The 27,794-nt window shown below is 40.0% G+C and overlaps 1 protein-coding gene across 1 annotated transcript in view; it reads left to right on the forward strand.

Moving 5' to 3' along the window:
* The window catches only part of SRRM3 (serine/arginine repetitive matrix 3), a 511,539-nt gene that overhangs the window by 241,333 nt on the left and 242,412 nt on the right, over positions 1–27,794 (forward strand). The gene's annotated exons all lie outside the window — the stretch shown is intronic.

The following is a 27,794-nucleotide window of genomic DNA, read 5'->3' on the forward strand; positions in this document are numbered from 1 at the left end:
CGTAAAACACAACGACGTGCAGAAAAAAATGAAGTTCAATGCTTCCAAGCATGCGTCGACTTGATTCTGAGCGATGGACGTGCCTACTGACAATCGTTTTTTTCTATAGTTTTTTTTATCCATCAGATAATTTTAAAACAAGTTCCTAATTTTTTAACCGATGGATAAATAACCGATGGGGCCCACACACGATCGGTTTAGTCTGATGAAAACGGTCCATCAGACGGTTTTCATCAGACAAACCGATCGTGTGTACGTGGCATGAGTGTAGCAATAAGTTGCTAAATGTTGTACCTTCATTAAATGTAACCATATTGCTACACTTAGAGGCTCCTCTCTTCTTTTTTATACTCAGTTGTGACATGACGCTACTCTTATATCAAGACATCGCTTGTATATCAAAGTAAAATTTATTAAAACATTTTGCTTGTCTTGCAAAACGCTCTCAAACCAAGTTACTCTCAAACCAAGGTTTTACTGTAGTGTGTTTCAAATTACTGTTGTAAATTACCAGGTATGACCAGTCTTTATTTTTTCTTGTTATAATTTGTATGCACTTACATTTATGTTGAGTCTGGATTAGAGACTTTGGAACTGGTTTCTCTGTGTTGGGCCTCCATAAGCCTGCTTGTTAGAGAAAGATACCCATCCACTGCACCCCTTGGATGTTTTCAAATGTAAGTGTAAAAAATATAAAAGCATCTGGAGATAAGTGATGAGGATGAAGATGCCTCTCAGTAAAATAATACACGACTAGGGTGTGTTGATGAATCTCCGGTCTCCTGAATAAAACTAGTCTATGGCCATCTTAGTTCAGCATTAAACCAGCCATTCTCTGAGCAGTTATATGTATTGAATAGTTCAGATCAACTTATTCAGCGCAGGACAAAAATAATATTAGGAATAGGGATTAATTAGTGTTAGGCCCCGTACATACGTCCGAGGAACTCGACGGGCAAAACTCATCGTTTTGCTCGTCGAGTTCTGTGTGAAGCCGCCGAGGTTCTCGGCGAGCCAACTTTCCTCATTGAACAACGAGGAAATAGAGAACATGTTCTCTATTTGGCTCGACGAGGAACTCGTCGGCTTCCTCGGCCGAAAGTGTACACACGCCAGGGTTTCTTGGCAGAATTCAGCTCCGATCGAGTTTCTGGCTGAATTCTGCCGAGAATCTCGGTCATGTGTACGGGGCCTTAGGCTTGAGTCTTAAATGGCAACTCATGGCAAAACAGGGGGTTCCATCCAATGCCTGTCCTTCCCCTGCATATATTTACCTAATATATATTATTCTGGCCCTAAGTATTTTTACAGACAGTTTTTGTTCCTGATTTTTTTATTGAAACACCATCTCTTTGCCCTTTCAGGGCAAAGTGGATGTGTCTATGTAAAGGGAGGGAAGATTTATGTAGACATTGCCACCGAACAGCTAGCTATAAGTGGCATTGCAACTTTATGCTGTATTACTAATTTTAGACTTTACAGGTTTGCGTGATAAATGTATTTCAAGACATTATTTTTTTTTGTGTGTGTACTAGTTTGTACAACTGATTTGTGCTATAGTGACAGAATTGTGATGAATCTGAGAGGTTACCGGTAACTATTAAATGAAAATAAGTAAAAAATATTTTCTGGCATACCTTTTCTTGAGAAATTCCACATGTTAGTCCTAAAGGACAATGTGCATCAAGTTTTTTTTTTGTGTAAGCCAGTAGAGTGAATAAATTGGTTTAACAGCTACAGGAAGTCTGCAAACAGGTCTAAAATAAGGATTCAGGATGCTGTTTTTTAAATTCATCAGGCATTTTCATAAGATATTGCATCATAAATGATACACAGGAGTGCTCCCAGTAGACACAACTTTTCTCTGAGAACGATGGTATTCAAGAGACGCAGTTCAATAAATAAGACATAGCAGTACTCCTGAGTAAGCAATTATCTCATTCAAAGCATAGCTATCACACAATGGTTACATGGACTGACAATTCTCTGAACCCTTCTATCATACAAGAAGGAATTCCCAGCCTAATTTAAAATGAGCATTCATTCTCAGTGACAGTATATTAATGCATGGTTCTGAAACTTCCCAAAAGAAGAATAGATGTTTGTTGAATCTAAACATGAAAGATACCAGGGAATATTACATACTGCAGTAAGCTTTTTTAAAGACAAAATACACACAAGTGATAGATGTTATCATGAATAAATCACTGGACTATTTTCCAAAATTCATTTGAAAGTTCTACATGTAGTAGAAGAAAGTTCTTAAAGTAAATAAAACTAGTCTATGGCCATCTTAGTTCAGCATTAAACCAGCCATTCTCTGAGCAGTTATATGTATTGAATAGTCCAGATCAATTTATTCAGCGCAGTACAAAAATAATATTAGGAATAGGGATTAATTAGGCTTAAGTCTTAAATGGCAACTCAGGGCAAAACAGGGGGTTCCATCCAATGCCTGTCCTTCCCCTGCATATATTTACCTTTCCATTGCTCCTTGGCCTATCCATTGGGAAATCCTTTCATGAATTTATACTCTAAAAAAACACATACCCTGTAAATGTAGCATGTAATATCTATGCCTTTTCTTCTACTGGTGCGGCAGAATAGAGAAATGGCCCCCTGAAGTCCATTGGGAAACCAGTACTTCGAGAAGTATCAATCTTTTGGTGCCGCTGCAGTGCTCAGTGTTTCCTTCTGCTGACTTTCATGTCCTCATGGGGCACTACCAGAATAAAAAATTTGGGGGGGCAATTTATCAGGGAAATGACTGGTGTTGGCGCTTCAATGATCACGGCACCATGGTTGTTATGGTGTCAGGATGATTGAAGCGCATTATTTCTACAATTACATTGTAATATAAAATGAAATAGTTCAACTTACCATAATGTAGAATCAGTGGGAGCCCGAGTGTGTCACTTGCCAAGTCACCTGCCACACGTAGCGGATTGTCACTTGCCACGTCACCTGCCACACGTTGCGGATTGTCACTTGCCACGTCGCCTGCCACACGTTGCAGATTGTCACTTGCCAAGTCACCTGCCACACGTTGTGGATTGTCACTTGCCAAGTCACCTGCCACACGTTGCGGATTGTCACTTGCCAAGTCACCTGCCACACGTTGCGGATTGTCACTTGCCACACGTTGCAAATGGTCACTTGCCATGTGACCTGCCACACGTTAAGGATTGTCATTTGCCACGTCACCTGCCACACGTTGCAGATTGTCACTTGCCACGTCACCTGCCACACGTTGCAGATTGTCACTTGTCACGTCACCTGCCACATGTTGCGGATTGTCACTTGCCACAAGTTGAAGAATGTCCCTTGCCTGCCCCCAGATGCAGATTGTCACTTGCCACGTCACCTGCCACATGTTGCGGATTGTCACTTGCCACGTCACCTGCCACATGTTGTAGATTGTCACTTGCCACGTCACCTGCCACATGTTGCGGATTGTCACTTGCCACGTCACCTGCCACATTTTGCGGATTGTCACTTGCCACAAGTTGCAGAATGTCACTTGCCTGCCACCAGATGCAGATTGTCACTTGCCACGTCACTTGCCACCAGATGCAGATTGTCACTTGCCACATCACCTGCCACATGTTGCAGATTGTCATGTGCTAAGGTGGTGTTTTGCTTGTCTCTCTGCTGCCTGCACAGTGAGGGCGGAAGTTACTGCAGGGATGCAGGGTGGGCGCGGGGCGGTGAGACATAATGTCATGTCTCTGCTCCCCCGGCTGCCGTCTTGTTGATTGTCCAGCCGTCCGCTCACCCACAGAGCCGAACAGCTGACCGCCCACTCTCTGACTCTCACTTGCCGCCGAGCCGCGCGCCCACACACCGAGGCACCCGGCAGCCCACGCTGTGACTCGCCTGCTCTGTCACCCGCACACGGACTCGCGGACCTGCTCAGACTCTCGCAAATTCCGCAACTAGAAATTAGCTTATTTCTCATTTCTAATTAGCTAATTTCTCAGGGGTGGCAATTGCCCTGTTGCCCCCCCTGGCTCCGCCCCAGCCTAGAGATTACTGCATTTGATTGCAGATATCTTCATGAGCATCGCAGGAAACTCAAACCTTGGGGCAATTAATTCTACACCTTTTGGTTCTTGAATGAGATTGGCAGCACTGGTCAATATTTCTTTATAATCCTGTGCCTCCAGATATGATGGATTTTTGTTTGAAAATGTCTTGAAATACATTTTTCTTTCAGTTAAATGCTGCTTCCTACTCTTTTTACTCCAGTGCTCTGTGCTGACAGAGCTGAATAACAGTTATACCCCCCAGTACAGGTGTCTTTACACAGACTTGTACTGCAGAGAAAAGGGAGGGTATCTGTCCAGCTCAGTGAGTCTTTTCTGATGCTTATTAGATTGCATATTTAGACACCCTGCACAACTACTATAACAGCAAAATGGAGATAAGACTATGAAAATGGGGGTAGTTAATACAATGTCTATCTGTCTGTGCATCTCTCAGTTAGACTTAAAGGAATTAGGCCTCATTTACATGGGGCGATTTGATCCATGCTCTGTGCAGGGTTGTGTTTACCCACACAAGGATGAAACATGTGTCCCATGCATCCCTGTGCTCACAGTCTGTTTCATGTCTATCAGGACATAGCATCTGCATAGACACAAACACTTTTCCCAATATGACATCTGTGTGGGTGCAGGTGTGTGTCGCCAAACTTGCCCTAAGTGAGTTAGGGCCATGTATCCTTACCTACATGGATGTCAATTGGGTGCAGTGGCTGTGTCCATACAATCGCTGCATCCCTATAGACATTCATGGGATTGCCAGCATGGGGATACATGAAACACCTGTGCATCCTTGTGCCATTAAAACATATCCTGCATGGGTCACGGATCAGATTGCCCTGTGTGAACGAGGCCTTAAAGACAGTGTTTGCCTATAAGAAAGGCCCTGTTTTCATAGCTCCTAAGGAGCACACGAAGATATCTAATGATACATTCTGGCATTTCTAAATCCTTGTGTTAGAGTCATATTATGCCTTTATTTATGTAAAAGTAATGCTGTACTTTATTGATCAATGGGGATTAGTATTATAATGAACAAATGATACAATGGAATGGGTAAACTGAATAAACTCAAAATATGCCATAGTAACCCAAACAGGCGTTATGTAGCAAAGTGGCATGGGACTTACACCTCCAACACCTCAACTATTGGAACTATACTAAAGTAACCGCTACAACCTGCTGTTATATCACACGTATAGCAGAACTAAACCCTCCAATCTATTACAGCTAAGGAAGCCACCATCCTAGCCCTCTATTTGATCTGCAATTGGCATGGTGCTGTATATGTGATCAGTTATGACACCAGCCAATTGATGGCCTGACCGTTTGACTAAGAGCACATGCAACTGTGATGCCCCGTACATACGTGCGGGGAAATCCCGAGGGGAAAGCCGAGAACCTGCTCGGTTCAGTCTTTCCCCTACACACGTGAGGTTTTCCCGACAGGAAAACTGTGATGGAACTTTGGCCAGAAATCCTGGCTGTGTGTATGCTCCATCGCAGTTTTTCCCATAGGAAAACTGCCAAAAACTGCCGGGCAAAAGTCCGCTGGTTTTCCCGATGGGAAAAAAGAGAACTGGTTCTCTTTTTTTGTCCGGCGTTTTTTGGGCAGTTTTCCCGTCGGAAAAACTGTGATGAGCATACACACGGCCGGGATTCCCGGCCAAAAGCTCTCCTCACAGTTTTCCCATCGGGAAAACTGATCGTGTGTAAGAGGCATGAAAGTAACTGGTTTAGGAAACATTTATATGAATAGGTTTAGGTCCACTTTAAAAAATGTACAGAGTTATTACATACAAGTGTGTGCAGCAAGAGCTCCTTGGGTACATTTAGTACCAACACTGTGAAATAAACATAGACAGCAAAAAGGCATAACACCATAATGAATTTTTTTTTATCAGATGATATTTGCAAAGAAATACACCTATTGTAATTCTTCTGAAATACTACAGACTTTCAATTATTGGAGAGGCAATATAATTTTCTTAACATATAGGTGTATCCATATTACTATTTTGTCCACATCTGTACTTTTCTTGCTTAGTATATTTTAACAGTATGCTGTTTTTAGATAACAGTAAAGTAATTAAAAAGAGAAATGTTATTAAATTGTGGAACAGTAGATTGTAAAGCAGACCTGAGCTTGGCTGTGGACGAAAATACTAATAATATCACTCCTAGCTGAGTTGTCGGTACTTTTATGACTTTTATTATTATTAATATTATTATTATGCAAATACAGACAGGTTAAATTCAATTCACTAGATTTGAAAAGTCCCTTAAGTACTAATTAAAGTAATTGCAGCTGTATCAGATATTGAACTGAGGAATTCAAGGCAGAGAAATACACGGCCAGAGAAAGATATGTGATTTTATGATCCTACATTTGACAGTGGATCGCAGACAGAAACCAATGTGATTGAATAGATAAGATATGTTGCAGATCTTTGGAAAGCAGTAGCTGAATCGCTGCAGTCAGGGCCGGACTTACCATTGGCCTTGACTGGGCTCAAGCCCAGGGGCCCCACCCAATAGGGGGCCCCCTTTAAAAAAAAAAAAAAAAAAAATTTTTTTTTTTTTATTTTTTTTTAGGGGTCCGGAGGTCCCCAGGGGCCCGGAGGCCCCCAGGGCCCCGGACGGCAACCCCCCTTTTTTTTATTTATTTTTTGTAAAAAAATGTTTTTTTTTATATATTTTTTATTTATATATATATATATATATATATATATATATATATATATATATATATATATATATATATATATATATATTATTATTATTATTAAAGGGCCCAGGGGTCTCCAGGGCCCCCGGATGGCAACCCACCATTTTTATTTTTTTATAAAAAAAAATTACATTTTTTTTTATATATATATATATATATATATATATATATATATATATATATTTTTTTTTTTTTTATTAAAGGGCTCAGAGGTCCCCATGTGGCAACCCCCCCTTTTTTTATTTTTTTTATAAATGTTTATTTTTTTATTTTTGTTTATTTTTTTATTTTTTTATTAAAAGGCCCAGAGGTTCCCAGGGGCCCAGAGGTCCCCAGGGCCCCCGGGTTTGGCAACCTCCCTTTTTTTATGTATTTTTTATAAATGTTTTTTTTTTTATTATTATTAAAGGGCCCAGAGGTTTATTTTTTCTTTTTATTAAAAGGCCCAGAGGTCCCCAGGGCCCCGGATGGCTACATATATTTATATATATTTGTTTTCTTCTTTATTTCTTCTATTTTTTGTAAAGGCCCCCCCGCTTCTCAATTTGCGGCAGCCCCCACGCTTCTCAATTTCAGGCGGCAGCACCCCCACCCCCCTAGGTTCTCTGCTTCAGGGGGCCCATGCCTTAAGCTGTGCAAGGGGCCCCAAAATTCCTGATGGCGGCCCTGCGCATACCTCCCAACACGCACAGATTCTGTGGGACTTTCCCGCACAGACAGCTTCTTCCCGCAGTCCCGCAAAAGGGTTAATTTTCCCGCACTGCAAGAGGAGGCAGCACGGAAGCAGGAGGAACCGGAGTGGTGTGTGGAGGACTGTGGCTGCTGAAGGGAAGAAAGCCGACAGCCGGGCTAATGACAGTCTGTGGCCCCGGCTGTTGGCACAGATGAGAGGCACTCCCCCCTCAACAACTGCAAAATCCCCCCCCCCCGCTCAACAACTTTAATGCGCTCCCCCCCACTCAACAACTTCAATTCGCCCCCCCCCGCTCAACAACTTCGACCCCCCCCAATTCTCGGCTCCAGGGGGCCCCTTCAACACTCAAGCCCAGGGGCCCCCCCCACCCTAAGTCCTGCCCTGGCTGCAGTATATGCTCTTTCTTTTTTAATGTTTACTGATACACAGTTTACTATTTGCTGTTGATTTTTGCTATATATGTAACTTATGGACTCCTTTGCTAACATTAATCTATTATCTAAAATGAAATATAGAGAGAGCCAGGCTGGAAAAAACGTAAACAAGGTTATCAAAGGAAAATATTCCAATATATATATATTGGCCCGGATTCTAAAAGCACTTACGCCGACGTATCTTTATATACGCCGCGTAAGTGCACAGATGCGCCGTCGTATCTATGCGCCTGATTCCTAATGCAAGATACGCCTGAAATGTGGCTTCATCCGACCGACGTACATTTCCTACGCTGTCGGGGCCTGGGCGCATATTTACGCTGGCCGCAAGGGACGCTTCCATTGATTTACGCGTTGAATATACAAATGACCGAGATACGCCGATTCACAAACGTACTTGCGCCTGTCGCAGTAGTATACGCCGTTTACGTAAGGCGTACGTCCAGCGTAAAGTTATTCCACCTATAAGAGGCGCATCCCATGCAAAGGTATGGACGACGGAACAGCCGTCGTATTTTACGTTTTTTACGTAGGACTACGTGAATAGGGCTGGGTGTAGGTTACGTTCAGTGATTCGACGTACAGTATCTTAGGCGTTAGGTCCAACGTGATTCTGAGCATGCGCACTGGGAAGTGCCCATGGGACGGTGCACACGCCATTCGTTCGTCCATTCATTTGCATGGGGTCACGGTTCATTTAAATGGATCATGCCCACTTCCTTCCTACTTTGAATTAGGCAGGCTTACGTTGGGAGCGAGTGCTTTGTGAATACTGTTCTTGCCTCACTGATTTACGTCGGCGTAGCGCATATGAGATGCGCTAGGTCAGTATAAAGATGCGCCACTCTACATGAATCCGGGCCATAATCTATATATATATCTCCATTGACCAATTGCGTACTAGCCTGTGAGATGTGCTCAGAATTACTGCATCACGTGGGAGAGAGAGTTTGTGAGGGAGTTTGAATCAGAGAAAAAGCTCACTCCTGTGACGGAGGAGGTGAGCAGTAATGACTAGGCCTCACTTAGCAATGTCATAGCAACATCCTGAAAGTTTTTCAATCAGGCTTCAAGAAGTATATCACTGGCCCAAACCTATAGCAAGGGCCAAACAGTGACAGCAGTAAAATATGTTTATGCAGCATGTGTTATAATGGCTGCTTGTAGTCTACATTTGGAGGGTGCGGGAAAGGATAGCAACATAGGAACATTGGGAGAAAGAAACAAACATTGTCAGGATAACAGGAAATGCCTGAACAAGTGCCTTTATAGTAGGATCATCCTGTATTATATTGAAGAAAGGTACAGATTTATTATTTACATGTACCTTAGTAATACCTTTTATAGGCTAAGGCCTTATTCACACGGGGCACTGAGGCTTGTATAGCATTAATTTGCTTATGCATCTGCCACTGCCTTGAGCTGCATGCAGGCAGCCTATGTAAGTGAATGCTGATCCAGTGGCTGTACGGACTCACCCACACCTCTGAGTTTGACAGACATGCAGGAGTGGGTGCACAGCTTCGGATGCAGACCATGTGCATGCCTTACAAACTTGGCTGTGCAAGTGAGTCTGTACAGCTGTTGCGTCTGCATTAATTTGCATAGGCTGTCTACACGCAGCATTGCGTAGCACCAGGCGCATAAATAAAAACCTCATTGACGCTGTATGGGCCTCAGCGCCCATATAAATTAGGCCTTCCTAAGAACAATTCAAGTCTCCAAAACATGTTGAATTAGCCAATAGAAGGTATCACATTACCTACATGTTCTACCCTATTTCGTAGTAAAATATAAAAATGAGAAGTAATGCTTCTATTTAAAAATGACTAATGCTCTCAAGAAGAATGTTTTAAATGTTAGAGCTATAACATTGTTCATTATTACTCCACAGGGTGCACCTTCTTTATAAATCAGCTGTTTTATTTCATAAATCATTCTTTATTATATTAAGTTGTGGTTTTGTATATGGCATATATGTAATTCCTAAGGTCAATTGGGTTTATTTACTAAAGGCAAATCCACTTTGCATTACAAGTGCCCTGCAAGTGCACATGGAAGTGCAGTTGCTGTACATCTGAGGTAAATAAAAAACAGCATTTTTACTTGCACATGATTGGATGATAGAAATCAGTAAAGCTTCCCCTAATGGTGATCTTCCCCTCAGATCTACAGTGACTGTACTTCTAAGTGCACTTGCAGTGCACCTGTAGTGCAAAGTTGATTCACCTTTAGTAAATCAACAGCAATGCAATATTATTGCTTTGATTTTTTTTCCTGTTCTTTTAAAAGTTTGTTAGAGGGTGGCTGGATAGACATTTAAGAACATGTTAAAGGTTATCAATCTGTAGTAGTTTTAGATATCTGGCATTATTTCTCACTTATATAGTCACCTTCACCCACTAAGGTTCTTTGGTAGCACAGCTGAGACAAGAATTCACACTTTCAATATTTTAGCGCAGTAAAAAAATCCTAAATATTACCAGAAGAAGATCTTTCTAAAAATGCTTTTTCCTTTTTTTTTATTTACTGGGGCCAGGTGATCCTATGACCTGATATTAGTTTCCCTTACTTCCACCCACTAAAGGTAGTGAAGGGAGGCCAAAGAAAAGATGAGCTCCTGGATGGAGATGAGCTTGGGTGTCCTCATCTCTAGCTGAACTCTGTACTTGCGCACTTTGTTTTACTCCAGTGAGCGCCGGGCCAGGTGGTTTCCGGCCCCACAGCCCACCTCTTGGTTTACTTGAGTTTTGGGTTGAGAGTGACCTGGCTCGCAGCTCATTGCAGTAAAAAAAGAGTCCAAGTTTGGAATTCTAAAGCAAAAAAAAACAGCAGCGCTACATAATGGCATAAACAACCAACAATATTAAAGATGTAAACCCGATTCATGAAATTTGAACTGGGCACATATATCTGCAGTGTTTTATTATCTCTCTTTAAAGCACTATGTCCTGTAGCTGTCTACTGTCCCATTCTTCTGTTATCAGCCTGATAACTCCTGACAAGTTCTCTGTCACTTATGATAAAAGCAGCCAGAGTTTTGTGTTGGGGAGGATGCTATAAATAGATTAGCAGAGCCCTGAACTATTCAACGATCAGCTCTGAAAGTCTCTACCTATAAGGAGAGGGGGTGTGTGCCTTTTCTCCAATCAGCTGTCTTAGCTGTATGCAGTGTTGAACAGGAAGAGAAAATCTCCTAACATGATCTGAACTTTTTAAACAATATATAAAGCTGAAGACAAAAGATATACATGTAAAACTTATATAGGAAGATTTATTTAATCCCTGTGTATCATCTGAGGCTGTTCACTTCACTGGGTATATGTGAGGGTTTACACTTTAAGTCAAACATGTGAGTCCATAACAGTCCTTTATCAAACATAAACCTGCAGGGACAATCACCTCTTGAGTTGTGATAACAAGTAAAAAGTAAAAGTTTGGAGTTTGACTAGAGATGGATTCCGTGGACACCCAAGCTCATCTCTACTGCTGGAGGGGGATGGGAGATGGGGGATGGAGAAGTTAAATTGGTTTATATTTATAACCAGTTATTCCTCTGTTGGGCTTTTCCATCTTGACTCTTGTGCAATTTAGGGAAGGGGAAACCAGGCCTTAATTTCCGTTTAACTCTATAGTTTATAAAAAGTCCTATATTATTTATGCTTATCATTTAATGTAAACAATTTGCTTAATAATAAAAAAAAACAGTAGAACATAGAAAAGTTAAGATCTCCACATCAGTAGTGTTTAGCTGGTCCATCATGTTCCTAAAGCCCTGTACACACGATCAGTTTGTCTGATGAAAGCGGACCCATGGACCGTTTTCATCGGACAAACCGATCGTGTGTGGGCCCCATCTGTTTGTTTTCCATCCTTAAAAAAAATTGAACATGTTTTAAAATTTTCCTATGGATAAAAAAACAATCGTCTGTGTAGAACTCCATCGGTAAAAAATCCACGCATGCTCAGAATCAAGTCGACGCATGTTTGGAAGCATTGGACTTCATTTTTCTCAGCACGTAGGAAGCATTACCTCATTTACTAAGCTCTTGAGCAACTGCACTTGCAACTTGCACAGTCTATTTGCCTTTAGTAAATTAACCCCATTGTCCTGTGTTGTGATATTGCTGTATTTTCTTTTTAAAAATGTGTGCCAGTTTATGCATAAATATCCCTGATAGATGCATGGAAATGTCAGCAAAAATGTAAAAGATGTTGAGAAATGTACTCCATCTAGTGGAACAAGCTGAATAACCCCAGCTTTTTAAGGCACTTCCATACTTACCGAATAAAAATGAAATATGTATCTATCAGGTCCGGAAATTAAAATGAAGTTTAACAGAGGAGAATGCAGATAAATGGCGGAGCCAATTTGCATCTGTCTAAGTATTTTATGGGTTCTTTGGAGGTGCTCGCGATCAACACTGATCCTAGACAGTTATACATCATACTCAAGGGTGCATTTAAATGTTTTGCTGTGCTAAGCAAATGTGAGTAATGAAGGTCTATATTTCAGTACTAAATCATTGGCTACATGTCTTTAAATCTCAGTGCAATCATTACAATGTATAGTTAATGTGCACTTCTGTTGTGTTTAGTGTGCATCCTTGTATTTGTACCTAAATTAAACAAAATTACATGTCAACATTGTCTAAATAATTTGCCAACAGCAGCAATATAGTTGTTATTATGTCATTCCAGATTATATAATGCAAATTTAAATTAGAAATACCTTGGCTTGCCTTTTAACATCTCTATTTTTGTTTTTAACCATTTCAATACCGCACACTTTTGCACCTTCCTGCTCAAGCCAATTTTCAGCTTTCAGCGCTGTCACTTTTTAAATGACAATTGCGCAAAATGCTACACTGTGCTCAAACAACATTTTTATCATTTTTGTTTCCACAAATAGAACATTCTTTTGGTGGTATTTGATCACCTCTGCTGGTTTTCTTTTTTGCTAAACGAATAAAAAAAAGACAGGGAAAAAAAAAACGATTTTCTTTGTTTCTGTTACAAAATTTAGTAAATAAGTAAGTTTCCTCCTTTACTGATGGGCACTGATAAGGTGGCACTGATGGGCACTGACAATGGGCACTGATAGGCGGCACTGGTGCGTGACAGTGATATGCAGCACTGATGGGCATTAGTATATGGCACTGATGGGCACTCATAGGTGGCACGGATGGGCACTGATAGGTGACACTGATGGGCACTGAAAGGCTGCACTAATGGGTACTTATGGGTAGCACTTTTAGACTGCACTGTTGGGCACTGATGATGACTTTGATTGACAGCAGCGGGAGTCAATGGCGCCACTGCTGTGTTGTCTCATCCAATCAGGAGGGAAAGTCCTGGATGGCCGATACACTCGTGAAAATCTCTGGACAGAGATGGGGCTCCAGCATTATGTATTGAGATAAAAAAACTTCTGACTTTACAACTCCTTTAAATGTGGTGGCTACATTGTTTTGCTTTTTCTAGGATTTTCCCTCTGTTTTCCCTTGGCGATCTGGCCAAGAACACACCTCCCATATTAGTAGGACACAACTCTGGATGAAGGAGTTTAGGGGGCATTTGGACAGCATCATTGTCAGTCCAGAGGAAGGGGAGAAGTGCAATTGTGGATAAGTCCAGGTGGATGTGGGTGCTGGCAATGCACTAGGCAATGGAAAGTATAAAATGACGGATGGACGGCCGCACACCAAAGAACTCTTGAGTTGTCTTTATTGAAGGAACATAAGCAAACACCGCAAATACACAGCCATGAATAAGCACTAACCAAGTGTGAAACGCGTCGGCTGTTTTTGATTTGTGCTGTGTATTTGCGGTGTTTGCTTATGTTCCTTCAACAAAGACAACTCAAGAGTTCTTTGGTGTGCGGCCGTCCATCCGTCCTTTGCTACTTTCCATTATAGCTGCCCGCCTCTCCAGTACCTTCTCAGTGTGTGTGTGTGTGTGTTCTGTGTGTCTGTATGTGTATTCTGTGTGTATGTATACTGTATGTGTGTACACAGTACTGTGTGGCCCCATAACCTCCAATTGCCCGGGGGCCCCATAATCTTATATTGCCTGGGGGCCCGATAATTTACTATTGAGTTGTCAGTCTGCCCCTGGGTAAAGATTTTACATGAATAAATAAAAGTCAATCATGTTAGGCACTTCTATCAGTGGTAAATGATTTGCCTCATCCCTGTTACTGCAAGAGAGCTTGTTCTGTTGAAAAACAATCACCGAAAGATAATGCCCTGTACACACGATCGGTTCATCCGATGAAAACGGTCTGATGGATTTTTTCATCAGCTATCCGATGAAGCTGACTTTCATCAGTCTTGCCTACACACCATCAGTTAAAAAAAAAGGATCGTGTCAGAACGCGGTGACCTAAAACACAACGACGTGCTGAGAAAAATGAAGTTCAATGCATCCGAGCATGCGTCGACTTGATTCTGAGCATGCGTTGATTTTTAATCAATGGATTTCCCCACAGACGATCGTTTTTTTTCTATCGGTTTTTTAACCATCAGATAATTTAAAAACAGGTTCTAAGTTTTTTCACAGATGGGAAAAAAAACGATGGGGCCCACACACGAACGGTTCGTCTGATGAAAACGGTCCATCAGACTATTTTCATCAGACGAACCGATTGTGTGTACTTAAGACTTACTGGACAGATCATTAGATGAAAACAAAAGAAAGAAAGTCTAAAAAAGAAAACCAATGCAACCAACTTATCTAAGGATTGTTATCATTCTGAAGCTTCCCTCCAACCACTTTGCATATTATTTTATATAAACTGTGATTCTGTACTTGCCAAATATGCTGCAGAAATCTCCATCCGCTGAATCTGCATGCAATCATTTTAACTGTGGGCAGCTGAAGCTGCTGCCTGTTCACTTCCTGAATTTACACAGACTTACAGAGGCACACCTCCAGCTCTGGAGCTCTCATTGGCCCTCTTATGACCCATCCCCCTCCCTTCCTGGCAAACTCTCAGAGAGGGAGACATGATGTCATAAGCCTAGGATTTTTTTACAGACAAGAAACAGGAAGTGGGCTGTACAAGGTATTTACTGGCAGAAAAAAAAAAAAAACCTTTTACCATCCAAAGTTAAAACAACTAGGGCAGAAGATTACATAGATGGGAAGATGAAAAAATGACTGAAGTTCTGCTTTAATGTTTGTTTTTGGGTTTAAAACGGCTTTAAAGGGGTTGTAAAGGCACTGCCAGCCCCTCTGCTAGAATAAAATGTACTATACAGTGTATGTCGTTTTTTCAAATTCTTCTTCTAAATACCTTTTTTCTCCTTGCCGATCAGCGGTCACATTACCACCTGCCAGTATCTTTTTCCGATGTATACACTACAGAGGTAGGGGCTGAGATCTCCCTCTGATGCCTGCGGGGCGGTCACGTGACCGCAGATCAGCGAAGATATAAAAGGTATTCTGAAGGAGAATTTAAAGAAACGACATACACTGTATAGTACATTGTATCCTAGCAGAGGGGCTGGCAGTGATTGTGAGCAGTAATTTTACTACTGCTTGGAACAGCGATAGAAGGGGAAGGGAGGGGCAGCTCACACACAGGAGCTGACAGGGAGAGACGAAGAGTGAGAGGGGAGAGAGCAGAGCTGCGGACTGATGGAGGCACGTAAACTAACCACGGTAATTAGGGTTCAGCTTATGATTATCGTGGTCAGGAAAAACAGGGGGACGCAGAAACAGGAAGGATCAACCAGGCTTTTTACAGCTTAGAGAAGGAAAAATGACACCGCACAAGCACCGTGTAGTTTATCATGCTTTAAAGGAACAGGATCATTTTTTTTTTATAGGGTTACAAATACTTCAAGCTTGCCAATAATGTATATGATAACATTTATGGGAATATGTAAAGCCTAAACTGAACCTTCTGTTTAGATCAGCTAAATACATTTCAAGTGCAGGAAAACAAAAGGTGTGCAAAGTCTTACAGCCACAAAAATCTGTCCCCTGCCCACATGCCTACAGAGGGCCCTTGCTCTCTGTGTAGAAGCAGTAGTCTTTTTGCAGAGGTTCAACATTCACCATGCTGAGTCAGACATATAACTCTTAAATCAGCAAATCTCATCCTCTCTGCTATTAGCTTTTGGTCTGATATATTGCAACTTAACATGGGCTGCAGAGAAACCACTGCTTCCACTCAGATAGTAGTGCAACATGCTGACAGTAGGCTGGCGTTTCTACTTAGGATATGGCTGTTTTCTAAAGAAAATTCACTGGAAGGCTTTGTGTACCTTTTTGCTTTAAGGCACCGGGAACTCACTAATTTAAACTGAAAGTTCAATTGGGCTTTAATTGTTTTGAAAAGCAAGTGGTGCACTTAACCTATATTAACTATTCCAATTTCAGATGTAAACAGTTAGTAGTAAGAGCTACAGAATGTATATTATACTTGTTTTCTGTGGGAAGCTGCATATTACTTATTGCTTCCTGTTTTTTATTTTAAATAGAGTTGGGTCTTATATCTCCAAGAGTTAAACCAGGATGCATGTCTGCTAAAGAATGGCTGTTCTGGGACAACAGACAAATTAATGGACTTCTTGCAAATGTCGCAATTCTATCATAATTCTGGAGTTCAGGAATCAGTAAAAAGCTAGTTCAGCTAATAAAATGTGCTTTCAATACTTTAGCTGGTTATGTATTTGCACATCCTTAGTGCAATGCACTGTGCTAATTTTACATTCATGCAATTATAAATCATTTCAACAAAAATACAAACTTAAATATATTGTTCTACCTCTAGCTTGAAATAAGCTGTGAATCCCACTTGATTTACTGTATACCATGCAGTAAGTATAGAAAGGAGTTAGAACTGTACCCACAGCAAAAAAGAGATAAAATATTAGACATGTGCATTCGTGAATAGCCCAACAACCATCCTATTGCTGTAGCCAAATTATTGGACTTAATTGCCCTTCCTGTGACAGTGACCACATGCTTTTAAATGCCATAATTACATCATAAATGTGGAATTTGGGAATCACTGATAAGCTGATTCAGCAAAAATCTTATTTGTATTGTTTTTGCTGATTTGGTGTTTACACATCCTTAGAGCAGTGTACTATACTAATAGAAAAAAACCCAAAGGTTGACGCTGCGCTAAATTAAATATTGAAATATAAATGTAAACAGCTGCTTGCACTAAATTGTGTACAACAACTTGGTAACCATAAAAAAGAAAACACAGTGCAGCGCTAGTAGGTGATATTGTGCTTCATATAAATTGATAATTGAACATGAAAATCATTCCGGAATAAACTGAAAATTTAGCCAGAATAATAAAGAAAAGAAAATTAAATTACAAAATGATGTGTAAAAGAAAAAAGTCTTAAGAAGCCGTGAAACAAAGTTCATATGACTTTATCCAGTGATTTTTCCTTGTGGGAGAAAGTGGATTGTGCAAACAATGTGAAAAACTCTTGATTGATGTGAGGTAAGCTGTCACCAATACACCCGTGAAGAAGGATAAGATTGCCTGCTTACCAGATGAAAAGACTGTTTTGCATCAGTCTAATAGAGCCTGTGGGAAGTCTGGTCTCCCAGTACCTTAGCCGTCAGGATAACCACAGTATAGCTCAGCATACAATCCGAAGAGTCATAAACCAAAAAAAGAAGAAGGACCTCTCATAGCGTATAACGTTTGAAAAATGAAGAGGGTTTAATAAAAGTTGCACTTACAATTAGGCAGTGTAAATACAGCATAGATAACAAAGCGTCTCCGATCTCGTGTTCCGATGCTTCTCGCTACTCAGTCAGGAAAACACAGCCGGCGTTCAGGACGGAACGCGATGACGTCACGGCACCCTACGATCGTTTCGTCGCTAATGGACTTCAACGGGGGAATAAGCCGGATATTGACGTCAGCGCGCTAGGTGTTTAAATACCCACGGGTTCCATGTTTGATACTGGAAAGCTCGGGGAGAGTCCTCATAGTGACTGAGGGCAAAGTTATTGAGTAGCGAGAAATGGAAAAGTAATCTAATCATGTTGTACATAACGTGTCAGATTAGAGCAACAATATATAATAGTACAGAACGCGGGGGTGTTTAATAACTGGCAGCGGAGCATCGGATAATGATGAATAAGATCGGAGGTAAACAATGTATATAAAAGGATTATATCATAAATGTACATAATCATAAAAATCAATCTATATTTAATTCGAAGAGATCTATAAAATAATTTAAAATTCTAATACTAGTTATGGTAAAAATAAAATTAAAAATTAATATTAATATAGTATATACTATATTAATACTATATTAATTTTTAATTTTATTTTTACCATAACTAGTATTAGAATTTTAAATTATTTTATAGATCTCTTCGAATTAAATATAGATTGATTTTTATGATTATGTACATTTATGATATAATCCTTTTATATACATTGTTTACCTCCGATCTTATTCATCATTATCCGATGCTCCGCTGCCAGTTATTAAACACCCCCGCGTTCTGTACTATTATATATTGTTGCTCTAATCTGACACGTTATGTACAACATGATTAGATTACTTTTCCATTTCTCGCTACTCAATAACTTTGCCCTCAGTCACTATGAGGACTCTCCCCGAGCTTTCCAGTATCAAACATGGAACCCGTGGGTATTTAAACACCTAGCGCGCTGACGTCAATATCCGGCTTATTCCCCCGTTGAAGTCCATTAGCGACGAAACGATCGTAGGGTGCCGTGACGTCATCGCGTTCCGTCCTGAACGCCGGCTGTGTTTTCCTGACTGAGTAGCAAGAAGCATCGGAACACGAGATCGGAGACGCTTTGTTATCTATGCTGTATTTACACTGCCTAATTGTAAGTGCAACTTTTATTAAACCCTCTTCATTTTTTAAACGTTATACGCTATGAGAGGTCCTTCTTCTTTTTTTGGTTTATGACTCTTCGGATTGTATGCTGAGCTATACTGTGGTTATCCTGACGGCTAAGGTACTGGGAGACCAGACTTCCCACAGGCTCTATTAGACTGATGCAAAACAGTCTTTTCATCTGGTAAGCAGGCAATCTTATCCTTCTTCACGGGTGTATTGGTGACAGCTTACCTCACATCAATCAAGAGTTTTTCACATTGTTTGCACAATCCACTTTCTCCCACAAGGAAAAATCACTGGATAAAGTCATATGAACTTTGTTTCACGGCTTCTTAAGACTTTTTTCTTTTACACATCATTTTGTAATTTAATTTTCTTTTCTTTATTATTCTGGCTAAATTTTCAGTTTATTCCGGAATGATTTTCATGTTCAATTATCAATTTATATGAAGCACAATATCACCTACTAGCGCTGCACTGTTTTTTCTTTTTTCTTTTTTAGTGTACTATACTAGTTGTATGTTTATGGAAATTAGTTTGTGTAACGATAGTTATAAATATATTGTTCTACCTCTAGCTTGAAATAAGTTGTGAATCCCACTTGATTTACTGTATACCATGCAGTAAGTATAGAAAGGAGTTAGATCTGTACCCACAGCAAAAAAGAGATAAAATATTAGACATGTGCATTCGTTTTCGTCCAAATGCATTTCCGTCCGAATTTCAGGTATTTTCGTTATCGTTTTAACAAACGAAAACGAACGCACAGAATATGAAAACTGAAAGATCCTAAATAAACAAATGCTTTATTTTCGTTTTCGTCGGTCGAATGTGCCTAACCTAACTCAATTAGTCCAAGATTATTCTACATAGAGAGAAAAGATTCGACATTATAGAGAGAAAAGATTTGACATTATAGAGAGAAAAGATTCAACATTATAGAGAGGAAAGATTCAACATTATAGAGAGAATTGATTTGACATAGAGAGAAAAGATCGCTGCTGGAATTGGGTGGGGGAAGTAAAATAAAAATAATGATGATGATGAATGTTATTGGCTGATTGTAACCAAAGAGGAGGAGCAGTAAAATAGCTAGAACTAACTTGACAATTCAACATGAACGACGAAGATTCGACAAAGCATTGAAAAACGTTGAATCTGTCATTGAAGGCTTATGGTGTCTGTTGATAGCTCTAAGAAGATTCGACGGAGCAGCTAAACTGTATGACACTGCAATCATACATTTCCGGTCAAAAGCTTGGCCCATTTGCTATAGAAAAATTCTATTGTTGGTTGACTAGTAATAATAATTAATAAATATAATTATTACTAGTGTCATACAACATTAGAATTCTACTATAGCTTGTAGGCGGAACATTCAACCGAAAAAGTATGATTGCAGCGTCGTACAGTTTAGCTGCTCCGTCTAATCTTCTTTGAACATTCGACAGACAGTCAGACACCATAAGCCTTCAATGACAGATTCAACCTTAATTTGTTCGGATTTTCAGACAAATGCAATTTCCAACTAAAAACAAAATAAATAAAAATTAATTTCGGGAGTAACTAAATAAATTTATTTTTCGGACGAAAATGAAAATCCGAAATGAAATATTTCAGTGTGCACATGTCTATAAAATATCACTTTTTGTTGGTTGAACCGGATGGACTTCTGTTGGTTGAACTGGATGGACTTTTTTTCAACTAGATTAACTATGTAAATATGTAACTTAAAATCTGCTGTAAGCAATGATAACATTTATAAAATTGATATACTGAGGCCCTAGCATTATCAATAAAAATAAAGTTGTTCAGACATTTAAATTTATGTCAATAAGGAATATCCACAACATACCCACACTAACTGGCACCTATATCAAATTTCTTTCTAGTCAAAAAGTAATTGACTATCAGCAAAAATATTCATGGTTATGTAACATTCCAGATAAATGAAAAAATTATCCTTGCACATTTAATTGTCCAGTAAGTAAAAATAGTATGGGTTTATGAGCAGTAAGTCTGGTGCACACATGTGGTGCACACACATGCACACATGTAATGTATTTGACCAGTTACACCCTACAAGCTAATCACCATCCCACCTAACACTATAGCCAAATTAATGAACACCTGCTTGTCAATGCCAGATATCCAACTTTAGGCTCAGTTCACACTAGCCTGACTCCAAAGTTGTGCAACTTTCAGTGCAACTTTGGATTCTGACTTTGATAGGACTTTTTACTCTCTGTGGCATTGAAGTCGTATCAAAGTCGGACCAAAGTAGTGCAGGAACCTTTTCTAAAGTCAGACAGACTTGTGTAGTGTCAGTTAAGACAACTCTCATAGGTAAACATTGTCATCATTGTAAACGTGTCATGTAAACGTGTCATCCAACTTGGGTCTCACAAGTCAGATCCTATTTCGCACCAGTGTGAATCTTGAATGTAATGTGTTGTGTTTGACTAGAAGTGGCCTTCACGTGAATAGCCCAACAACCATCCTATTGCTGTAGCCAAATTATTGGACTTAATTGCCCTTCCTGTGACAGTGACCACCTGCTTTTAAATGCCATAATTACATCATAAATGTGGAATTTGGGAATCACTGATAAGCTGATTCAGCAAAAATCTTATTTTTATTGCTTTTGCTGATTTGGTATTTACACATCCTTAGAGCAGTGTACTATACTAGTTGTATGTTTATGGAAATTAGTTTGTGTAACGATAGTTATTTAAACTGGGACATGTATTAGTTTTATTTGTAATATTTTATTTCCAGTCCAGCTAATGCTTCACATAGTAGTGTGCAAATGTATGACCACCTTTGGTAAAATTACATGTTGTGTTGATTGTGTTGAAGTAAAATACAGAAGATTTACAGCAGAAGTTTAGGCATATATATACCATACCTTCACAAAAAGATATGCACTTATTGTTTTTAAATAGCACCTCAGTCTGTCTTTATATGACGATCTTGTTGGCAGGAAAAATAGACATATTTCCAAGTTAAATCCTAAATATGTAAATGCAGCATGTGAAAATATTTGAGCACCTTTGCTTCTTACTTAATGATGTGTTTTTTTTATGCACAGTTTCTAAACATGACACAACCAGTCAGATTTTAGTAAATTGTTGCACTAAGCTTGTTGTGTCCATACTCAGGAGCAATGGTCTCCATCTAGTAACCTTGAGTAAAAGATGAATATTAATATTGGGTGTCTGACCCTTTAAAAAATGTTAACATTACATTGTTTGAGTTTTGTTTATTACATGTTTTCAGGTGTAATAAATCTTTAAGAAATGTATTTTGCTAAAAAACAACACACAGAATCCTAATCAGTGCTACAAACATATAGTCCAACTTTCGTTTGGTCTTTATAGCCTATTTCTTTGAAGTTAAACACTTAAAGGGGTGGTTCACCCTAAAAACTACTTTTTCTTATTCCACTGCCCACCCACATTCCATCACGATTAAGGATCTTAATTAATCGTGATGGAATGTGGGGGGGCAGTGGAATAAGAAAAAGTAGTTTTTAGCGTGAACCACACCTTTAAGCAAAGTAAATGTATTTGATTTTCCTTTACTCCACTGTAATTGTGTGTTTTTAGTATGCAGAGCATAACCTTGCATAACCTTCAGTAAGCCAACTGTTGCTAAGTCACATGCCAAACGAGTGTTAGCAATGAAGAGTATGTTTGCCCTTGACACTTTTGGCCATAGGATGGTATTTGGAGAAAACTTCAAATAGTAATTGTGGAGATTTCTCTAATAAAACATTTTAATAATTTGACATATAAAGTACAAAAAGTCCAAATGTTCAGTGTGAGTCTGTAAGTTTGTATAAATACACTTCAGAGGGTGTCTTTATACAAACTGTAAAATTCCAGTAATCAAAGTATGAAACATCAAGTAGAAAAAAAAATGAATGGCAAACACTAAATTCAGGAACATTTGTACTAATTTGTACTAAAATACACTATAGTCTCTTTTCAAAGATCTATAAAATTTAGTAGTTTTAATTAAATTGGTAGTAGAAAAATCAGTGCTGGTTTATTGGATACAAGTCTTGACCTCTGGAGACAAATATATGTTTTCTGCTGATGTTACCCAGCAATGGGTGTCAGAACTATACAAAGAAAGAACAATGATTATAAAGAAATGTTGCCAGTATTTTCAAAACATTGTATTGATTGGCATCGTTTAGCTTGCACAGGATGACTGAGAATTTGCAATTTGAAGAGAGGCTCTGCCTCTAGAGGAGATCATGTGTAGGTAAACCTGAAAGAAGAAAAAGAAAGATGGGGGTTTGTGATTGGGTAACCATTGAGAGGGTCAGCCTCCATGCCCAATCAACAGCCTGGCAGTCTGGAATATAATCTTAAGGGGTATAAACTTGACACAGGAGAATAGCATAAAGTTGAGAAATTAAGTGAGTAGGGAATCTGGGACTGTAAGCAGAGAGCTTCAAATAATATCAAATTTTGGAGAGGAAAAATAAAGCCTTTCAAGTGGAGATAGTGCAACTAATGTCGCAAGAAGGGGGGGTTGACCCGCTACTAAGATGGTAAAGGGTTCCAGGTGACCCGCTTGCAGTGCAAATTGGGGAAGGGTTCCCTCATGACCACTTTAAGAATATGTTTACCTCAATGCCTGGGGAGAATGCTGGACTTCCCATGACAGGAGTCATAAGGCCTGCGTAAAAGGAGATTTGAGACCTCAGTATTGCATCTCACACTTTTAAAAGCAATGAAATGCAGATTGGAAGTGGCAGGAAGAGTGGGATCTTTTGATAATGACCCATGTTAGAAAAGTTAGAGATAGAGGGGTCAAGGCAGTTTCTACAGCGACCCACAGTATGTTTTTAGAATGCAATCTCCATTCCAATATATGTGCCAGTAGTGTGTCTTTGTAGTACATTTCTAAATGAGGGAGACCCAATCCACCTGACAGTTTACCACAGACTAGTATATCAAAGAGCAAATGAGGGGAAGACTGGGCCCATATGTTCCATATTAAGGCTGGTTTCACACTATTGCCACATGCGGCTCACAGCAGGGGTCCAGTGCGTCCCCCGTTTTGTGTCAGATTTCATCCCAGAATTTTTGGGCTGAATTTAGACCTGGAACAGACCAAAAGTTGCACAAGACCCCTGTGCAAATTTACACCGGAGCCGCAGCGGAGACATGTGAACTGGCTCAATAGAGAGCCGGTCACAATCTCCTATCATCCAATTTGCATAGGTGTGAACCCAGCCTAAAGCAGTTCATAATATGAAAATTAAAGATTTAGGAACAGGAATAGGGAGAGTTTGGAAAAGCTATAGGAAATGCAGCAGAACATCCATTTTGAAAAGGATGGCTTGTTCCAACCAGGAATGTTTCACTATAGTCCAGTCTTTAAATCTTTGTAACATATGTTGTAATATTAATATATATGTGTAGGTATGTATGGCACAATATATTGTATTGCATTACCATATTGACCAGGAATTCAGTTGAACTGTCCAAGCCAGCTGAATTCTAACATATCAAAGGTACAGAAGACCCTTAGATGTGTTAATCTTATGCAAGACTACCTAGGTGTGTGTGAGGTATGGCCCGTTAACCTCAAAGGTTATATTGTTTACATACATTAGGAAGTATTTATTGATGGTAATTAGACTTGAGGGGGTATTCATTCATGAGAAACATTTGGTTGGGGTCATTATCTGTCACTCTGAAAGACAGGATGTAGATCAAAGACGGCCAATCAAATTGCTCAGCTATTCAGTGGATAGGGAATATAATTCTGGAGGTCAATCTTGTTACTCAGAATATTCTCTGTATATTCTCTGAATATGGCACAGGTCTATAACTGATCTAGTCAAATGGGACTTTGAATTACTCTGTTGGATTTGTATCATCTGTGGAATTTGGACTTTATTCTGTATTTGAAGTCAAATAAATGCACTCTCTGGAGAGCCTGGTGTGTTGCTGCGGAACAACATAACTTATAGTCATCATACTAATACCTAAATATCAATTATTTAACTGGACTCCACTATATATGACTTCACTACAACATATTTCATAATAATGGGATATAGGTTAGGTTATAAAGCAAAAGCTGGCAACCAGTTAATCAAGATCTACCAAATGACCGTGGCCAGGTTACTGGTAGATCTTTAGCTTGCTGACCTACTGTACCCATCAAACACAGTGGGACTACTTCTGTCATTTGCATGGCCAGGGAAGGAGAAGGCGGCCGCGGACCTCATCTGTAGTTCCGGCTGCAGTTTAAGGCGGAGTGATATCTACTGCACTCTGCCTCTTAACCCTGCTAGCCAGAGCGGTGCCTGTAGGAGCTGTTAGACTGCTGCATCGAAAGTTAGATCTTCACTCTCCTGCATTAACTTCTTCAAGTGTGAGTGTCTTACACACTACTGAAATGGCCATAATAGCATCTAAACTCTGTGTTATTCTTTTAGTTGGCTCAGGACAGTAAGGAATTTTTACAATTGTGGTTCAGATGGGGTAAAACCCCATAGTTGATACTTGTTTTTACCAGCCCTGCCAACATCACCCCTCTTTAGCTGCAGTAGCCAGGGGTGTAGAAATGGCTGCAGCAGGAATTATATGCCCTGTCACGCTTGTCACGTGTAGCGCCCAACAAGCATGACCCATTCAAATAAAGGATGCTGCTCTGCAAGGGCTCTGCAATTGTGTGCAGTACTGCCACATTGTATCGCCTCCTCACCACCTGCGATAACCCCTTGGACCCCACACAAGCATACAGTTTTGGGGTGCTTGCAGAGCAGCCCTATTTACTTGAATAGATCACAAATAGTGGGCAGTAGCATCCATTGAAAGCACAATGGGGGTATAATTCTTGCTGCAGCATGTGTACACCCTTGACTACTGCCCAACTGACACCATTCTCATAGAAAAAAGTGGGGTTGGGACTTTATATGAGGCATGTGGTTTGCACCACCACAGGCCTCCATCCCTAAAAGGGTTTAAAAAATGGAAGGTTGGGACTTTAAATGAGATGCGATTAGCATAATGCGATTAAATATACATATGGAAAATACAAAAATTCTTACCATAATAGCCAGGCTCAAAAATACCAAACCAAAGAAGCACAAAACCAAATTAATCTGTCTAACTGTATGTAATTAAAACAGAGGTTTAGTTGCAGTCATTTGCAAATGTCTGGGAAGCTGCAGGCCACGTCACGGCACTCTATGTAACTGCAGTCCAAACTATGAATTTTAAGGCCTCCAAAAGGAGTAACCCAGGTGTGCTAATTAATAGACAGGGAGCAGAAGGCAACCTAGAACCGCCCCTATCTATGGTTGGTCTGGCAAATGAGAGCACTGAAAAGACAAAAAACAGGGGTGAAACCAAAACATGCATCTCATTTAAAGTCCCAACCTTCCATTTTTTAAACTGACACCATTCTCTGCCCTACAGACACTGGACACTACTTTACCAACATCGTCCACTGCTCTACTGACAATGTCCACTGCTCTACTGACACCATGCACTGCCCTACTGACACTGTTTACTGCTCTACTGCCACTGTCCTCTGCTGTGCCGACACTGTCCACTGCTCTACTGACATCGTCCACTGCCATATTGACACCATCCACTGCCCTACTGACAATGTCTACTGCTCTACTGTCACTGTCCTCTGCTGTGCCGACACTGTTCACTGCTCTACTGACATCATCCACTGCCCTATTGACACCATCCACTGCCCTACTTACAATGTCTACTGCTCTACTGTCACAATCCAGTGCCCTACTGACAAAGTCTATTGCTCTATTGACACCATTCTCTGCCCTACTGACATCATCCACTGCTCCACTTCTCTACTAACATCGTCCACTGCCCTTTTGACACTATCCACTGCCCTACTAACACTGTCCACTGCTCTACTGACATCATCAACTGTTCTACTGAAACTCTCCACAGCCCGACTGACACCATCTTTTGCCCTACCGACACTGTCCACACACCATCCACTGCCCTACTGACAATGTCCACTGCTCTGTTGACTGACAATGTCCACTTTTAAGGTAGATTAAGTTTATATTGTTACAGTTACATTTCTTTTTTCATATTTTTCTAAGTTTCCCTAACTATTTAGTTAGGCCTTGCTTAATAATTTCTTTTTAAAAAAAGGCACTGAACTCTGGTGATCTTTTACCTCTTCTATGTTGTTCAGGTAGATTTCCACAACTCAAAGGTTTCCTACCCCTAGTATAGAGCCTAGAAAGATTTTAGGATATGTGTAACGCAAGGTATTTGAATGACTCCTGCACCAACTGAAATAGGAATGTGGAGCATGTTTGTTGTTGGTCTGCTCAAGTGAGGGTCATATTTAATGCTATAGATTTGATGGTATTCACTTTGAAAGTGCACGAATGGCCAAATTTGTGGAATTCTTGTAATATAGATTGAAATGCTAATCTGTGATTTGACACATAAAGTAGCATATCATCCCCAAAAAGCCCTGTTTTATGGCGTTGTTCTCCCACATTGACATATACAATAGTGCATTTTTATCCTGATCTTCTGCTGTATTAGCGCTAAAGACTGCTTTTGTTCCTCTACCCAGGTACCTCCTTGTAAAGCTTCCAGGGCGCTCTTTTTAGTTTTTGTAACAATTTACTTCTCCTTTTAACCCCATGCAGCAATGGCAATGACATATAGGAAAGAGTTTCTCCCAGCTGTCACCCCTATCTGATGCCAAGATGATTAGCAATACTGCTTACATTTTTTCTCCAGGCAACTGATATGTGGTGTAGCCAGACTTATTTCACACACATAATGTGCACAATAGCTTTTATTACTACAGTGATATGAATTCATTTTGCATACATTTTAGCAGTAATGCAATTTTCATGGATCGAAGATTGTTTTCAAGAGATTTTTCAGTATGGTGGATAATCCATTAGCTGTTTTCCCTCCTCTTCCCCAGTATTGGGAATACAGAATGCAACAGATGGCATCAAATATTTGGCAATGCTTGTACCAGTCAAAAGG

Source organism: Rana temporaria, chromosome 2, assembly GCF_905171775.1.
Source record: "Rana temporaria chromosome 2, aRanTem1.1, whole genome shotgun sequence".
Lineage (NCBI taxonomy): Eukaryota > Metazoa > Chordata > Amphibia > Anura > Ranidae > Rana > Rana temporaria.